This window comes from Pongo abelii, chromosome 12, assembly GCF_028885655.2.
Source record: "Pongo abelii isolate AG06213 chromosome 12, NHGRI_mPonAbe1-v2.0_pri, whole genome shotgun sequence".
Classification (NCBI taxonomy): Eukaryota; Metazoa; Chordata; class Mammalia; order Primates; family Hominidae; genus Pongo; species Pongo abelii.
Window position 1 is genome coordinate 25,549,345 of NC_071997.2, and position 16,071 is coordinate 25,565,415.

At 37.6% G+C, this 16,071-nt stretch overlaps 1 pseudogene; it reads right to left on the bottom strand.

Annotated features, from left to right (window-relative positions):
* Nucleotides 1-16,071, bottom strand: part of LOC112128507 (ranBP2-like and GRIP domain-containing protein 4) — a 144,100-nt pseudogene that overhangs the window by 81,942 nt on the left and 46,087 nt on the right.

Consider the following 16,071-nt stretch of genomic DNA (forward strand, 5'->3'; position numbering starts at 1 on the left):
CTCCTATGTTTGAATGTATGGAGAAGCAATTTACATTTTAGGAGAGTTATAAGAATGAAAATAAATTAGCAATTGGCACATAAAAATCTAAAAAGAAAAATTATCTTAGGAAAGCAAAAAAGAAAAAAAGTGTGGTATGAGAAAGAAAATGTAGTTAATTATATAGTATACCACATGGCTAAGCTTTGAATAGTATTTTCACAGTCATAGTAATATAAATACTGGTAACAATCGACCAAAGTATTTTTTATTTTATTTATATTGGGAGGGAAATTGTAGTGTATGAGAGCCAATTATTCTCTTCTGCAGAAGGAAGACAAAGGGTAGTATTAAAGTAGAAAAATAAAGAAATAGCAGCATAAGCAAGTTATTTAAATATAGGAAGGCAAAAATCAAAATAAACAGCTGAACTAATTGAAACTGGTATTGCCTGTAGTGGGAATGGGGAGTAGAAAACTGGCACAGGAGCTGCTGCTCTTGTTACAAGCTTGTAAAATAATTTCACTTATTAATGTATCTGTCACTCTAAGAATTAGGATTTTCTAAAGAAAAGAAAAAAATAGGCTTGAGAGTATTTTTTTTTTTTTTTTTTTTGAGACAGAGCCTTGCTCTGTCGCCTAGGCTGGAGTGCAATGGCGTGAGAGCAACAGCTCACTGCAGCTCTACCTCCTGGGTTCAAGTGATTCATGTGCCTCAGCCTCCTGAGTAGCTGGGACTATAGATGCACACCACCAGGCCCAGCTAATTTTTGTATTTTTGGTAGAGACATAGTTTCAAGATGTTGGCCAGGCTGGTCTCGAACTCCTGGCCTCAAGCGATCCGCCTGCCTCAGCCTCCCAAAGCGCTGGGATTATAGGCGTGAGCTGCCATGCCCAGTGGCTTGTGGACATCTTTTGGTGTCTGGAGACATGAGCACATTGAATAATGTGGGATCTTAAGCATATCCAAACCCCTGTCCTGCTGGATGCAGCCACCCACAAGTCCCCAGAGTAGTCTAAGCCTCCTCAAGGACTCCAGTCTGCGTCTGGTTCCTCCTTCCAAGTTGTTGTAGAGTCATTAACCAGAAAGACTGATTTCTCTTTGGTGGTTTATCCCCAGTAGCCAGAACACAGTATAGATGCAGTGCTATCTTTTTTAGCATGTGAAAGAAATGCATAGGTTGCCAGGCTAATTAACTAAATGTTATATTTAACTGGGAAGATAACATAGCCCTAGTATTTGGATTTATCAAAACAAATTCCAGATGGCACACAAGCCCCAGAGAGAGGGGCCATCTGGTAAGAAAAAGCACGGCTCATTTTTTATAAAGGTGAAAGGTAGTAAATGTCAACACTTTCTTTTTTTTTTGAGGTGGAGTCTTGCTCTGTCACCCAGGCTGGAGTGCAGTGGCATGATCTTGGCTCACTGCGACCTCTGCCTCCTGAGTTCAAGTGATTTTCCTGCCTCAGCCTCCTGAGTAGCTGGGATTATAGGCACCTGTCAGCACACCTGACTAATTTTTGTATTTTTAGTAGAGATGGGGTTTCACCATGTTGGCCAGGCTGGTCTTGAACTCCTGACCTCAGGTGATCCACCCACCTTGGCCTTTCAAAGTGCTGGGATTACAGGCGTGAGCCACCACGCTCGACCGTAAATGCCAAAACTTTCTATGCTGAAAATATATCTAGCTGTTGCTCTCCTGGAGGAGCAATCCTCAGCCTCATATCTTTGCTAATTCAAATACCTGCAACATTATGCTCTTTCAAATAACTGAGTGATTAAGTATGGTGAGTATAAGTGATTAACACTTGGTGAGTATTGTAAGGTTTCAGCATATACCTGTTAAATATATTTTGTACAGTGACAGCTGCAGGCATTAATAACACCATTTAACAGACTCTACAATTACACAAATTCTTTGAGTATATAAACCAATAAAAACTGAAAATATTTTTTTCCAAAATGATTTAAGATGTTGCTGCCATTTTTTTATTTAGCTCAGCAGTGGTATTTTTGGTGTGTTTTCTGTTTGACAGGATGTTTCTTGCACATACTTTCTTCTCTCCGTATTCCCACTGTTCCTCTGAAACTAATCATTCCCTGCCTGTATTTATTCACCAGTTTCCCACTCCCCTCCACCTGGCCCCACTTGCACACAACTGCCAGCTTAATCTTCTTTAAACATTGCACTGTTTATATAACTTCCCAGCTCAAAAAACAGTCAATACCTCTCTGATGTCCAGAAGATAATGTGCAGGCTTCTGCTCACAGACACCCCAACCTCATCACCCAACTCCCTCAGTGTGAGTCCCCCACACCCCAGGGCTGCAGCCAGGCTATCATCCCAAGAACTGGAGCTCTGTGCCCAACCTCAGTGCTTTGGCTGGGACCAGATCCTCTCTCTGCTGGGCCCTAACAGCCTTCTCCTTAAGGAGTCTGGGCCCTGCTCCGTCTATCTTGAGCCGAATCCAAGATGATTCAGCATGAAGATGGGAACTGTGCCCACAGAGAGGCTTCTTGCTCGAGCCCACCTCCAGGTCTGTTTCCAGGGGGGAGGTCATTAGCCCAGATTTTATGTGATGGGAACAGTTGGCTATCCTTGGTGGTAAGCACAATAATAATGTCCCCTTACCCTACAATGTCTACAGCCTAATACCCAGAACCTGTGAATTTGTTACATTACATGGCAAAAGAGACTTTGTGATTAAGTTAAGGATCTTGAGATGGGGAGATGATACTGGATTAGCCCAGTAGACCCAATGTGAACATAAGGGTCCTTATCAGAGCGAGGCAGGAGGGTCAGACTCAGAGAAGGCGATGTGAGGACAGAAGCAGAGGTCAGAGAGAAAGGGAGATTTTGAAGATGCTAAGGGCTGGCTTTGAAGATGGAGGAGGGGGCTATAAGCAGAAGAATGCAGGCAGCCTCTGGAAACTGCAAGAAATGGATTCTCCCCCGCCCTCCAAAGGAGCCAGCCCTGCCAACACCTAACTTTAGCCTGACTCATAAGACTAACTGATATGTCTGACGTCCAGAACTGTAAGACAAGAAATTTGTGTTGTTTTAAGCCACGAAATTTGTAGTAATTTGTTCCAGCATCACTAGGAAAATACTACACTCCCTTTGCAGACTCTCCTGGTTCCAGTCCTAGTAATCCTGGCCTGCACTCTGATGTATCTATTACCAGGCTTTCAAGCTGAGACCGATAAAGGCTAAAACCTGCGCAGTCCAATACATTCACCACCAGTCACATGCAACTATTTATAATTAAACTTAAACCAGCCATAATGGCTCACACCCGTAATCCCAGCACTTTGGAAGGCCGAGGTGGGAGGATTGCTTAAGCCCAGGAATTTGAGACCAGCCTGGACAACACAGTGAGACCGAGTCTCCACAAATAAAAAAAATAATAGGGTGTGGTGGTGTGTACCTGTGGTCCCGGCTACTCAGGAGGCTGAAGTGGGAGCATTGTTTGAGCCTGGAAGGTCGAGGCTGCAATGAGCCATGATCTTGCCACTGCACTCCAGCCTGGGTGATAGAGCAAGACTCCATCTCAAAATAATTTAATTAACTAACTAATTGGTGTAGTTAAATTAAAATAAAACATTCAGTTCCTCTGTTATGCTAGCCATATTTTCGGTGTTTAATAGCCACATGTGGGTAGTTGTTACCAAACTGGATAGTGAAGGCAGAATAATTCCATAACCACCAAGAAAGCGAAGGAAGAACCATCGGAGGTTACAAAAATAGTCTAAGCAGGATAAAAATTAGAGGTAGGATAAAGTGTCTATTCTCAGGCAGTATCACTGACATTTATGAATTTACCAATTTGAAAGCTAAATGCTTAAACCCCCCATCTGGAATCAGAATGATTGTGCTGACAGAAGTTCACTGTTCTGTCTCAGTTGTTACAGAGGTGTTTATATTAACTGTAGTCTCTGGGTAATACAGATATTCATTAGTTAGCCTAATTATCACATTCCTCTGGAACCATTTTCACAATCTGCTATAGAGAAAGTATGAATATTAAAACATTTTTTAAAAGTGGAGACTATATAAAGAGAAGGCTATTTCTTCATACTTGGGCACAGACAGTAACAATACCATTAGTTTTTAATATTTCTGAAGAAGAGGAAAGACTCCTAAAGATACCTCAAAATGCTATGAAAACTGACTGGCACATAGTAGGTGCTCGAAAAACACTTACTGAAAGACTGAATTGCTTTAGAGGAATCAACAGTACTTTATTTGTGTTAGCAATGTAATTTGCAATAACTTTCCTAAAGAATAAGTGTTGGAGAATATCAAGCAAACATCACTATATATAAGATAATCTCATGGTAAACCCTGATAATAGGCAGTTAGAAAACTGGTACATCTTCCCTGAAACTTTGGTTTACATGATTAACATGCAAATTCCACTGTTAACAGACAGAAGCCACAAAAAGCTAAACCTGCTTTCATTTTTCAGATTAGCATAAGATTAGGTATATATTATATAAGCAAATCTGTGATAAAATTATCTTAACACCCTTGATAAAAGATGCTCAATGAAGAATTCTTTTCCTCAGCCTAATACTCCTACTACCCAATTTCTTTATCACAGGAGTTGAAAACTTCTTGTTCACAATAATCTATTTATTTTGCCAATACTTCTAATGTCTATTTAAAGTATTATAGTGATGAACAAAATATGACAAATTGAAGACAGAATTGCAAAGATAAGTTGCATATTCTTTTTCAGTTAGCAACTATTTGGGTGTTTTCTTCTAGAAAAAAAAATGCTTATGATTGGATACCTGGGTTGGAAAGTTGTGTTTTTGTTTGTTTTCTTAGAGAAACATCCTAGCCAAGAAGGCCATAGGAGACACAGAACACTGGATGAGCAGATAGACATTAATTGTTCTTAAAAATGCAAAATATAAAAGCAACATAAAAGGCGAAGCTCTAAGGTACATAAAGCAAAGTTACCAAGCCTTTAGAAATGTCTATTTTTTATTTTCTAATCTGCATTTATCTCAAGGATCAACATATTAGAAGTTTCAACAAAGAAATACATTGCTGTCTGGTACAGCGTTAGCGCTGCTAACAGCCTCACTTTTCCCAGAGTTCCGCCTCTTTGGACAGTTTCCTGCAGCATCTTGTTGTGCCTTTCTAGAAGTGTATCATGTTCAGATTGCAATGTTTGAAGTTCAGATACATTAACCTGTAAGTTATTTTGGCTATTTTGTAATTTCATTTTTAGCTGGTCAATCAGCATTTCCAGATGTTCCCTAAAACAGAAATACAGTTTTAAAATTTTTTGAAAAAGGTGAATTTGATTTTGTGGTTTTAAATATAGTTTAACCGTTTAACCTTTCAATGCCATACACTTGGATGATTCTAAAGGAAATATAATAGTCTGAAGAATTCAAGACTAGGATTAAATATAATACAAAAGATACTATAGCCAGATTTAAAATCTTAGGCACTACAGATTTACAAAAAATTTCTCCAAAATTTAGAATTTCATATTGAAAAAGGGGCATCAAAATAGCCTATTTTATGTTACAGGACTATGTCAGTTAAAGAAAAAACCTCACACTACTTTTTTTTTTGAGACGGAGTCTGGCTCTGTTGCCCAGGCTGGAGTGCAGTGGCGCAATCTCGGCTCACTGCAACTTCCGCCTCCCAGGTTCAAGTGATCCTCCTGCCTCATCCTCCTGAGTAGCTAGGACTACAGTCGCCCACCACCACACTCAGCTAATTTTTTATTTTTAGTAGAGACAGCATTTCACCATGTTGGTCAGGTTGGTCTTGAACTCCTGACCTCAGGTGATCCGCCAGCCTTGGATTCCCAAAGTGCTGGGATTACAGGTGTGAACTGCCATGCCTGGCGCACTCACACAGTTCTTAAATTGTTGTTATAAGAATGGTATGTCAGACCAAGTTACAGTGAAAGATAATCCCTGAAGAAAAGCAGGTCTTTTTAGACTTGGAAAAAACACTAGGTGGAAATAGTTAAAATCCTGATTCTGCCACAATGAGTACAATACACTATTAGTTTCTCTTTTTTAAAAATGTATATTATAAGAAAGTAGAAGGAACACAAAACATTTACATTCATATAATGTGAACTCAAAATTTAGGCATGGTCAAAAATGGCTCTTGAAAATGGTGACATTTATATTTATGAAATGTATCAGTATCTAATTTCCCCTTTATTTAATGAGCTACTGGAAAGAAAATACCATGTCTCAATCTACAGTCTCTATATTTAATAGATTCCTAAATGAAAGTAATAGAAACATAAACATACAAAAATTTCAGAATAATTAGTCTTGTTTAGAACAGTAAGAGCCAGATGTAAAACTGCTTTGAATACTGAACCGCTCAACACAGATGCCATGGAATGCCCTATCTCTCTCTCACTCCCAGTACAAACAGGATCTGTATGCTAGTTTTAAAGCAGCATAAACAATATACCATTCAAATAGAACTGAAATGGTCATAAATAAGAAAAGTTTAATTCTAGACCAAAATTCAGTACTAAATTTAAAATTTTTGAAATAAGTGAAATATTTTAAAGCAACTTCTGTTTAACCTAAATTAATGGCAAATAAGTATACTTAGCATTTTAATTTTTACTTCTAAATTTTCAAAACTGGAAAAACAAATCATAATGTAATTTTAATGCTTGTATTTTCTACCATGACAAGATCTTATTAAGACAAGATTGAACTGTGAGCCTATTATCTCATATCCTGGCTTCACTGTGCACTTTAACATCTAATTTTAGAGTTTGCAACAGTGTCCTTTGTAATGAAGTTTCCCTGTTACTGTTTGCAGACACAGTGAAGCCAAGAAATTCTGTTCTCTTTGGTAACAATATACATAATTTCACAGTTAAAAATCATAATAGGATTTTAGGCTGGGTGCTGTGGCTCACGTCTGTAATCCCAGCACTCTGAGAGGCTGAGGCGGGTGGATCATCTGAGGTCAGGAGTTTGAGACCAGCCTGGCCAACATGGTGAAACCCCGTCTCTAATAAAAATACAAAAATTAGCTGGGCATGATGGTGTACGCCTGTAATCCTAGCTACTCAGGAGGCTGAAGCAGGAGAATCACTTGAACCCAGGAAGCGGAGGTGGCAGTGAGCTGAGATTGCACCACTGCACTCCCGCTTGGGCAACGAGAGCGAAACTCTGTCTCAAAAAAAAAAAAAAAAAAAAATCATAATAGGATTTTCAATCTACTTGGTGAAGAACCTGCATTGTGGGAGGAAAACTCTGCATATTTAATTTAGACTTTACCTTTCTTGTTTAGCGCCCTCAGTTTCAGCCTGAGACACAGATTTATTTTTCTGTTGTTTTAGAACGTTATGAACTTGGACTTTGTAGCTCTCGAATTCAGAGGTTATAGTAGCTTGTTCTGCCTGTAACATTTAAAAGAGAGAAACGTTTTCTATTGTAACAGGGTCCTTCTATTTTCTTTCAGAGATTAACAAATTGAGATAAAAACCTGTTTTTGAAAATGAGAAAGATAGCTGACATTCTTTTTGGTTTCTTGATTAACCTTGCTAAAAAGCATACTTCTGTTGGCTTTACACTTAAAAAATTTTAACTGATACATAATTGTACATATTTATGGGGTGCATGTGATATTTTGATGGATGCATACAATGTGTAATAAGCAAATCAGGGTAATTAGGATATCCATTGCCTCCAACATTTATCAGGTCTTCATGTTGGGAGGTCTTACACTTTTTAAAGGCCTCTCAATAATATATATTTTCTGATAAGAGATCCATTTCTACCATGTCTTCTACCCTGGTAGATTAATTTACTAACCATACATTTTATAGTGACACTATGTACTTTTGGAACTTTATAAACATTTTCTCTTATGATATCTCCTCTTTTTATAAATTTGAGAAAAATTAACTCAAAGAAATTAAGTTATTTGAACTTCAGTTTTCAAAACAGGGTGGTTAAGTGTTAAGTTCTAGGTCATCCACTTTCTTGAAGTGATCTGTAAACTCCCACAACAGCGTTGCCATGATTGCTTAAATAAGAGCTGCATCTAACACAACCACTGCACTGTGTCTGTTTTGGATGATGACAAGAAAGTAGGCCCCCCACAGCCATGCTATTAAAATGTTATTTATAATCATTTAGCCCTAAGAACTGTAACACTTTTCTAATAAAAAAAGCTTTATAAATAAGTGACACATAAATTGCAAAACAAGGTTGAAATGGAAAAAACATCATGTTTTTCCTTTTGGCAAAAAAAGTGATCCAAGTTACGATTAGGGTTGGCATGGGATTGCGGTTAGACCCAGATTAACTGAACAGGTCTTAATCTAATAAGTGCTCTTAACAGCAAAATAGTAAAAAGGGAGAGCACAGCCCTGGAGTAAACCAATGACTAGCTGATAATAAAATCCCAGTGGCTTGCTGTGGCTGAAGAACGCACCTTGGCAGCACGGCTCTCTTCCTGTAGTGCTGTCACTCTCTGCTGGTACGCACTTAGCGTACGCTGGTGCTGTTCCGCAGAGGTTTTCAGGTGCTCGTGGATTGTGTGCTTCTCTGATGTTATTTCAGCCAGCTGAATCTCGGGGTAAATCTTTAAATTTAGCTTTAGCAAATCCTATCTTCACTAGTTAAAGAGGTTTTCCTTAAAATGCAAACTTTAGGTTTGAGACATAAGTACATATAAGGCATAATTAAGTAGTGAAATATTTTTATGTATTATTATTGAAAAAGTAGAGACAAGTAGAACATTTTCTCATTAAGCTATCTTTTCTTAAACCAACATCAATTCAAAAAAATGAACATCCCAGACTACATATTTAACATACAATATTTAAATACTTCAAGACATTATATATATAAAAATATACACAAACATAACAAACGTATAAAATCATTTTACAAACTGTTCCTTGTGACTGCAATATCATTAAGTTCAAATGCAGGCTTATTTTATTTTGCACTATTCTATAGTATACTACGAATTTCCAAATACGTGAAAATAATCTAGCTTGAGCTAACCAATATACTCCAGTTATATGCCAGACTTGATTTATTGTTGTAACTTCCTCAAAATGTTGAGGAATCTTTCTAGATATCCTTATAGGATAATCAATAAAATCTCTAAATGGTACTTCACTTCTACATGAAAAAACTTTTTTTAATCTTAAAAAGTAAAACCCTTACTTTATAGACTTCTACTTGCTGCTGGCTTGCCTCCACCTCACCTTTTAAAGATGCTTGAAGTATTAAGTGATCAGTTTCCTACAGAATGAGAATCTTGGTTAAATTTTTTTTAATGTTACTCATAAATAAATTATGAACAAGTACTAAAATACGAAACAAAAATTAACGTACTGCTTGCTTTGAATCTGCCAGTTCCTTTTTGGCTTTCACAAGCAATTGCTTGATTTTGGTGTTTTTCTCTTCATATTGTTGTACTGAAGACTGTAATGAAGCTAGCACAAGAAATAATTTCAGTAGAAAAAGATGTAACAATTTTTATCAGTGAATTTAAATACACAAATATGTCTTCTTTGTATTGGCTTATCTTTAAGCCTGTTTTAGCTTTTTATTATGGAATACTTCAAACATATGCGACAGTAGTAACAACAGTGCCATAAACTCTACTGTACCCATCTCCTGGCTGTAACAATTACAACCCATAGACAATCTTAGTTAACCCAGACCAGGAAACAGCAAGGTACTTAAGAAATGTTAAAGTGAATAAATGTGGACTATAAACATCTTAATGGCAAATAGTTTTACACCCATTCTGGGTCCCCAGTAACATTTATCACTGTGTTAAACACCCGACTGACAGTGAAAGACTGGTGAAATAAACAAGTAATGCCCCCCACCAAATCAAGTTGTTATGATGAAATAATTAAAAGGTAAAGTGAATTTTCTTTAACTCACTTATTTCTTCTTCTAGGGTTTCTTGTTTCTGTTTTTGAATTTTTATTTCTTGCTCCAAATCTTCTATCTTGTTGTTTTTATTAGTTAACTTTTGATTTAGTTCTTTCATCAAACGTTCATAATCAGCTATTTCCATATTCATCAATGTGGTCTGTTGGGCATCCTGCACATTATAAGTAGAAGATTTACACAATAGTAGATCAGTTCATTTGTAAATTCTTTTTGTCATTTGTAAAATTGCTAAAATGATGCCACAGCAATAAATGGGTGCCTTTCTGTAATAGTGAAATCATTTACACTGTAACAAAGAAATGAGGAGTTGGATATTTTCTAGTTTTTAATTTCACAAAATATTTTCTAGTAGTTTAACCCAACTTTCTTAGTTTCATTTTATTTCATTATAACTAACTACAACTGACAGTTGTAGCTTGCGGAGCTCTTATTTATAAAATACTAATATGTCAAGTGGCTCTTATAGTACATTTCTTTTTAGCCTCATCTTTGAAGGAGTAAAGTCAGCCAAAGTTTTAAGTATAATACAAATTTCAAGCTTTGACATTAATTAAATCTTATGTGTCATACAACAATCATGTATACAAAATGAAATGTCAAACCAAAATCTTGTAAATCAGGAGCCTAGATTCTTCTGAAAGGACTGGTACTTAGAGAATTAAGTTAAATTTTCAATTTTTTGAGCAAATAATTTATAAAGCATTATTTTAGTACCACAAGTAACATTCTAAAACACTTCTTTTCAACATGTATAGAATAGTTTAACAATGCAGGCTGAGTGCGGTGGCTCACACCTGTAATCCCAGCACTCGGAGAGGCTGAGATGGGTGGATCATTTGAGGTCAGGAGTTCCAGACGAGCCTAACCAAATTGGTGAAACTCCATCTCTACCAAAAATACAAAAAATTAGCCGGGTGTGGTGACGCATGCGTGGAATCTCGGCTACCTGGGAGGCTGAGGCACAAGAATTGCTTGAACTCGGGAGGCGGAGGTTGCAGTGAGCCGAGATCATGCCACTGCACTCCAGCCTGGGCCACAGCGTGAGATCGCAGACAGAACAGAACAAATAGAACAACAAAACAGAACAATGTGAACATTACATCAATTTTCATCCTAGTGTTTTATTTTACCTTTTTAACCAGCTCTAATTCTTGCATGGTTTTCTGAAGCTGTTTCTTTTCCTTTTGAAGTTGTACCTGAAGTTCTTCAAGTTCATTTACAGTAGTGGCATGTTCCTGAAATTAAAAATAAAAACAACCCACACAACCCAACCAACATTAAAAAGGTATTTTTAAGGGGCTTTAAAATAAATCTGACAGCCTGGCGTGGTGTCTCACACCTGTAATCCCAGCACTTTGGGAGGCTGAGGCGGGTGGATCACAAGGTCAGGAGATTGAGACCATCCTGGCTAACACAGTGAAACCCCGTCTCCACTAAAAACACACACGAAAAATTAGCTGGGCATGGTGGTGACTGCCTGTAATCCCAGCTACTCGGGAGGCTGAGGCAGGAGAATGGTGTGAACCCGGGAGGTGGAGCTTGCAGTGAGCTGAGATTGCGCCACTGCACTCCAGCCTGGGCGACAGAGTGAGACTCCGTCTCAAAAAAAAAAATAAATAAATAAATAAAAAATAAAAAATAAAAATAAGTAAATAAATAAAATAAATCTGACATGCTAAAATACAGAAAGTTTGGTAATATTTCAATGTTTAAAATGTATACACCCCCAAATCACAGCATGGATTCTCAAATTTATGGTTGGTATTAAGGAATTAATGAACTCTGCTGTATTCATAAATGCTACTCTTTAGTAAGTCTTCCCTTCATTTAAATAATATTTTGGTAAATGCATCATATATATGTGAATCAATCTCACAGGATTGTTTTTACCTTTATCTTCTCTTCTTTCTGAAGTTTTTCAGCTTCTAATTCTTTGTCTATCATTGCTTTGGCTCTCTGGACTTCTAAAATCTGTACTTCTAATAATTCGGCATTAGACTGTAGTGTCTCAATACGAGCCAGGAGATCTTCATTATCAGAATTTATTTTTTCACACTGAAATGACACATGATTCATTACTATAAACATGCAGAAAACATATACAGCAGAGGAAGAATGAACAGGTACATTAATGAGAATATTGGCATAGTGTGACAAATGAAGATTTCCAAGTCCATGCTACAGAATAATATTAAGAATCAGTTTTAAAATCTGTCATTGAAATACTAATATGGTAAACCTTACAAGAGATCAGGTTGCACTGGCAGAGCAAAGAGCAGAAATGAAAAAAAACAAACCCCCAAACAAACAAACAATTCTCTAGGGGAACTGAGATTAGAATAATAAGCAAGATAGTTGCTAGCTGTTTCGTCTTATTCTTCTCTCCTAAGTGGGAAGGAGGGTGAAGTGGGGGGGAATAAATTCTGTTTCCGACTATATTTAATTTTTTATGCAAAAAGTATTGAGATTAAAATATACCTGTTATACTTTTCATTTTTGGATTTATTAAAAAATTACCTGCAAAGTCGAATTTCTTAATTGTCTTGTAAGGTCTTCAATATGACGCTCAAAATTATCAGCACGTTCTTTTTCCACATCCAGTTGCTCTGACTGCTTTTCATATTCTAATAAAAGATTCTTCAATAAAAGAAGGATTTAACTTTGGCATATTATTATGCATTCAACAGGTCAGACTTCATCATCAAGCCACCTTAAGATTCATGAGTCCATTCCGGATGCTTAAAATATTTACCCAAGTTGAACAGAATACCTAACTGGCATTAGGTAATAAAATTAGCATATTTTGGGTAACTTTTAGTATTGGAGGGTGGCGGAAACATATGAAAGGAGAAGAAAATTTTAAATATAAACAATATAATAGCTCCAAGGTTAAATATTCTACTCATTAACAAAAACGAACTTCTGAAATGTAACCACAATTTAAGGATAGATAAAACGTTTAATAAACACAATTTAAGGACAGAGGATAAAAAGTTTAACCTGGATACCTAACTCTACCTGAAGAATTCTGATGAGAGAAATATTCCAGGCCTGACCTAATATAAGGTAAAGGTGTTAATGAAAGAACACTGGAAGACATTCATAGATTTAGTCTCTCACACTCTGCAGTGACACTTTCAGTATTTCCTGAAGAATCCAAAGCCAACTGAATTTTCTTTGATATTCCTAGTTGGCCTACTGAAGGACAGAATGATCAGACTTTTTTGCCACACACAAGCTAATTAGGTTATCCACCAAAATATGTAAATGAGATTCAGTTTCGAGATTGCATGTAGTTCTTTTTCTCTCTCCTTCCTTATAAATCCTGTTTTTGCCTTTGTTTCTGGAAAACTTCTATTTTCTTCCCATAAATGTGCCTGCAAAATTACTAGCAAAATGGTGTTTTAAAAAAATTTTTTAACTTTTAAGTTCAGGGGTACATGTGCAGGTTTGTTATGTAGGGCAAACTTGTGTCACAGGGGTTTGTTGAACAGATTATTTCGCCATCCAAGTACTAAGCCTGGTACCCATTACTTATTTTTCTGATCCTCTCCCTCCTCCTACCCCTCCACCTTCTGTTAGGCCCCAGTGTCTGTTGCTCGTCTGTATGTGTCCATGTGTTCTCATCATTTAGCTCCCACTTATAAATGAGAACATGTGGTATTTAGTTTTCCATTCCTGCATTAGTTTGCTAAGGATAGTGGCTTCCAGCTTCATACATGTCCCTGCAAAGGACATAATCTCATATTTTTTTATGGCTGTGTAGTATTCCATGGTGTATATATACCAATTTTCTTTATCCAGTCTACCACTGACAGGCCCTTCGGTTGATTCCACGTCTTTGCTATCATGAATAGTGCTGCAGAGAACATACACGTACATGTGACTTTATGACACAATGACTTACATTCCTTTGGGTATATACCCAGTAACGGGATTGCTGGGTCAAATGGTATTTCTGTTTTTAGGTCTTTGAGGGATCTGTTTTCCACAATGGCTGAACTAATTTACACTCCCACCAAAAGTGTAAGTGTTCCTTTTTTCTCTGCAACCTTACCAGCACCTGTTATTTTTTTGACATTTTAATAGTAGCCATCCTGACTGATGTGAGGTGGTATCTAATTGTGGTTTTATTGCTAGCACACTGTTTATGTTTCCTTGCAAAGTTTATATTTGGAAGTTCCACTGAGATATTATGCGTAAAACAGAAACGACATTAACCAAGAGGACTGTGAAGCCTGGCAGTGGCTTTCCTGTGGACCTGGACCTCTTGTGTCCTTGGCTCACCTCCACAGGCTTCTCTGGTGGTTTTTTTTTTTTAAGATAGAGTCTCGCTCTGTTGCCAGGCTGGAGTGCAGTGGCGCGATCTTGGCTCACTGCAGCCTTCGCCTCCCGGGTTCCAATGATTCTCCTGCCTCAGCCTCCGGGGTAGTTGGGATTACAGGCATGTGTCACCACAACCGGCTAATTTTTGTATTTTTAGTAGAGACAGGGTTTCACCGTGTTGGCCAGGCTGGTCTTGAATTGACCTCAGGTGATCCGCATGCCTCAAACCTCTCAAAGTGTTGGAATTACAGGCATGAGCCACTGAGCCCGGCCTCTGCTGGGTCTTGTGTGGCATTTATGCTCTTTTGGATCGTGCTTGCGAAATCTTTTTTTTGAGATGGGGTCTTGCTCTGTCACCCAGGCTGGAGTGCAGTGGTGCAACCTCAGCTCACTGTAACCTCTGTCTCCTGGGTTCAAGCGATTCTCCTCCCTCCGCCTCCCAAGTAGCTGGGACTATAGGTGTGTGCCACTACAGCTAACTAATATTTGCAGTTTTAGTAGATGACAGGGTTTCGCCATGTTGCCCAGGCTGGTCTCAAACTCCTGAGCTCAGGCAATCTGCCTGCCTAGGTCTCCCAAAGTGCTAGGATAACAGGTGTGAGCCACCATGCCCGGCTCTTGCTTCCCAGATCAGATCCTTGACTAACGCACTTTTGTTTCTAATTCTCATTTACATATGGTCAATTATTTGACTCAACTGGTGGCTGACTGTTACAATCTGAATTTTGATTTTATAGTCTGTCCATTTAGTGGTTTCAGTGGCAGAAGACAAGACTTGGGAATCTAGAATCTGGCTTATGTTCTATTTTTTTTTGAGACGTTGTCTCGCTCTGTCGCTAGGCTGGAGTGCAGTGGCGCGATCTCAGCTCACTGCAACCTCCACCTCTCTGGTTCAAGCAATTCTCCTGCCTCAACCACCATGTCCAGCTACTTTTTTTGTATTTTTTAGGAGAGATGGGGTTTCCCCATGTGGCCAGACTGGTCTCGAACTCCTGACCTCAGGCAATCCTCAAGCTATGGCCTCCCAAAGTATGTTTTTCTATGTTTATTTATGAGTTTGCTACTTCTTGGCACACATGCATACAGGGTTGAGGTATCACTAGGGTCTTTTCTTTTCCATAGAAAGAAGATTCTGTGCTTGTTTAGTATTTGGGTAGGCTCCTCTAGAAATCAGAGATATTTATCCTCTTAGTCTCTATCTGGCCCTCTTCATTTTTACTCATTCTGGTTCCAATTGCTGTCAATAGCTGTAAAAACTGAATTGCTATGCCAAGGCGTAATAAATAATGGCTCCCTTTGGGAAATTCTGATTTTAATCAAGTATTATTCCTAAGGGGAGTCTTGGAACAAAAACGAATGCCATGCATACAAGAGTCTACTTTCCTTATGCAGGGTAGACACTTCTAAACATCTGAATAATTACAAATTATTGTCCCTCTAGGACTCCTGTGTGTTCAGATCTTTTAATAAACCGATACAAGTTATTACAAGTGATATGAACACTAAAAAACTAGCCAAATTAACAAACTCCAAAAATTACTCAGTATCTTTATAATGATGCATCCTGAAGAACCTAATAGAGCATAGGTATATGTGTTTTTAAAAGTGATCAACATTAATAAACATTTCAGCACCTCTGGTTCTACCTTAAATCCTGTCACATTTTTATACGTAAGTTTATATTACATATGAAAATATGGTAATGAAATTTGAAAATTTAAATTTATACATGACAAAGAATTAGTATGCTTATATATAAAGATCTTATAAATCCATTAAAAAACCCATTTAAAATTTATATATGGGCTTCTTCATAAGAGCAAGTTA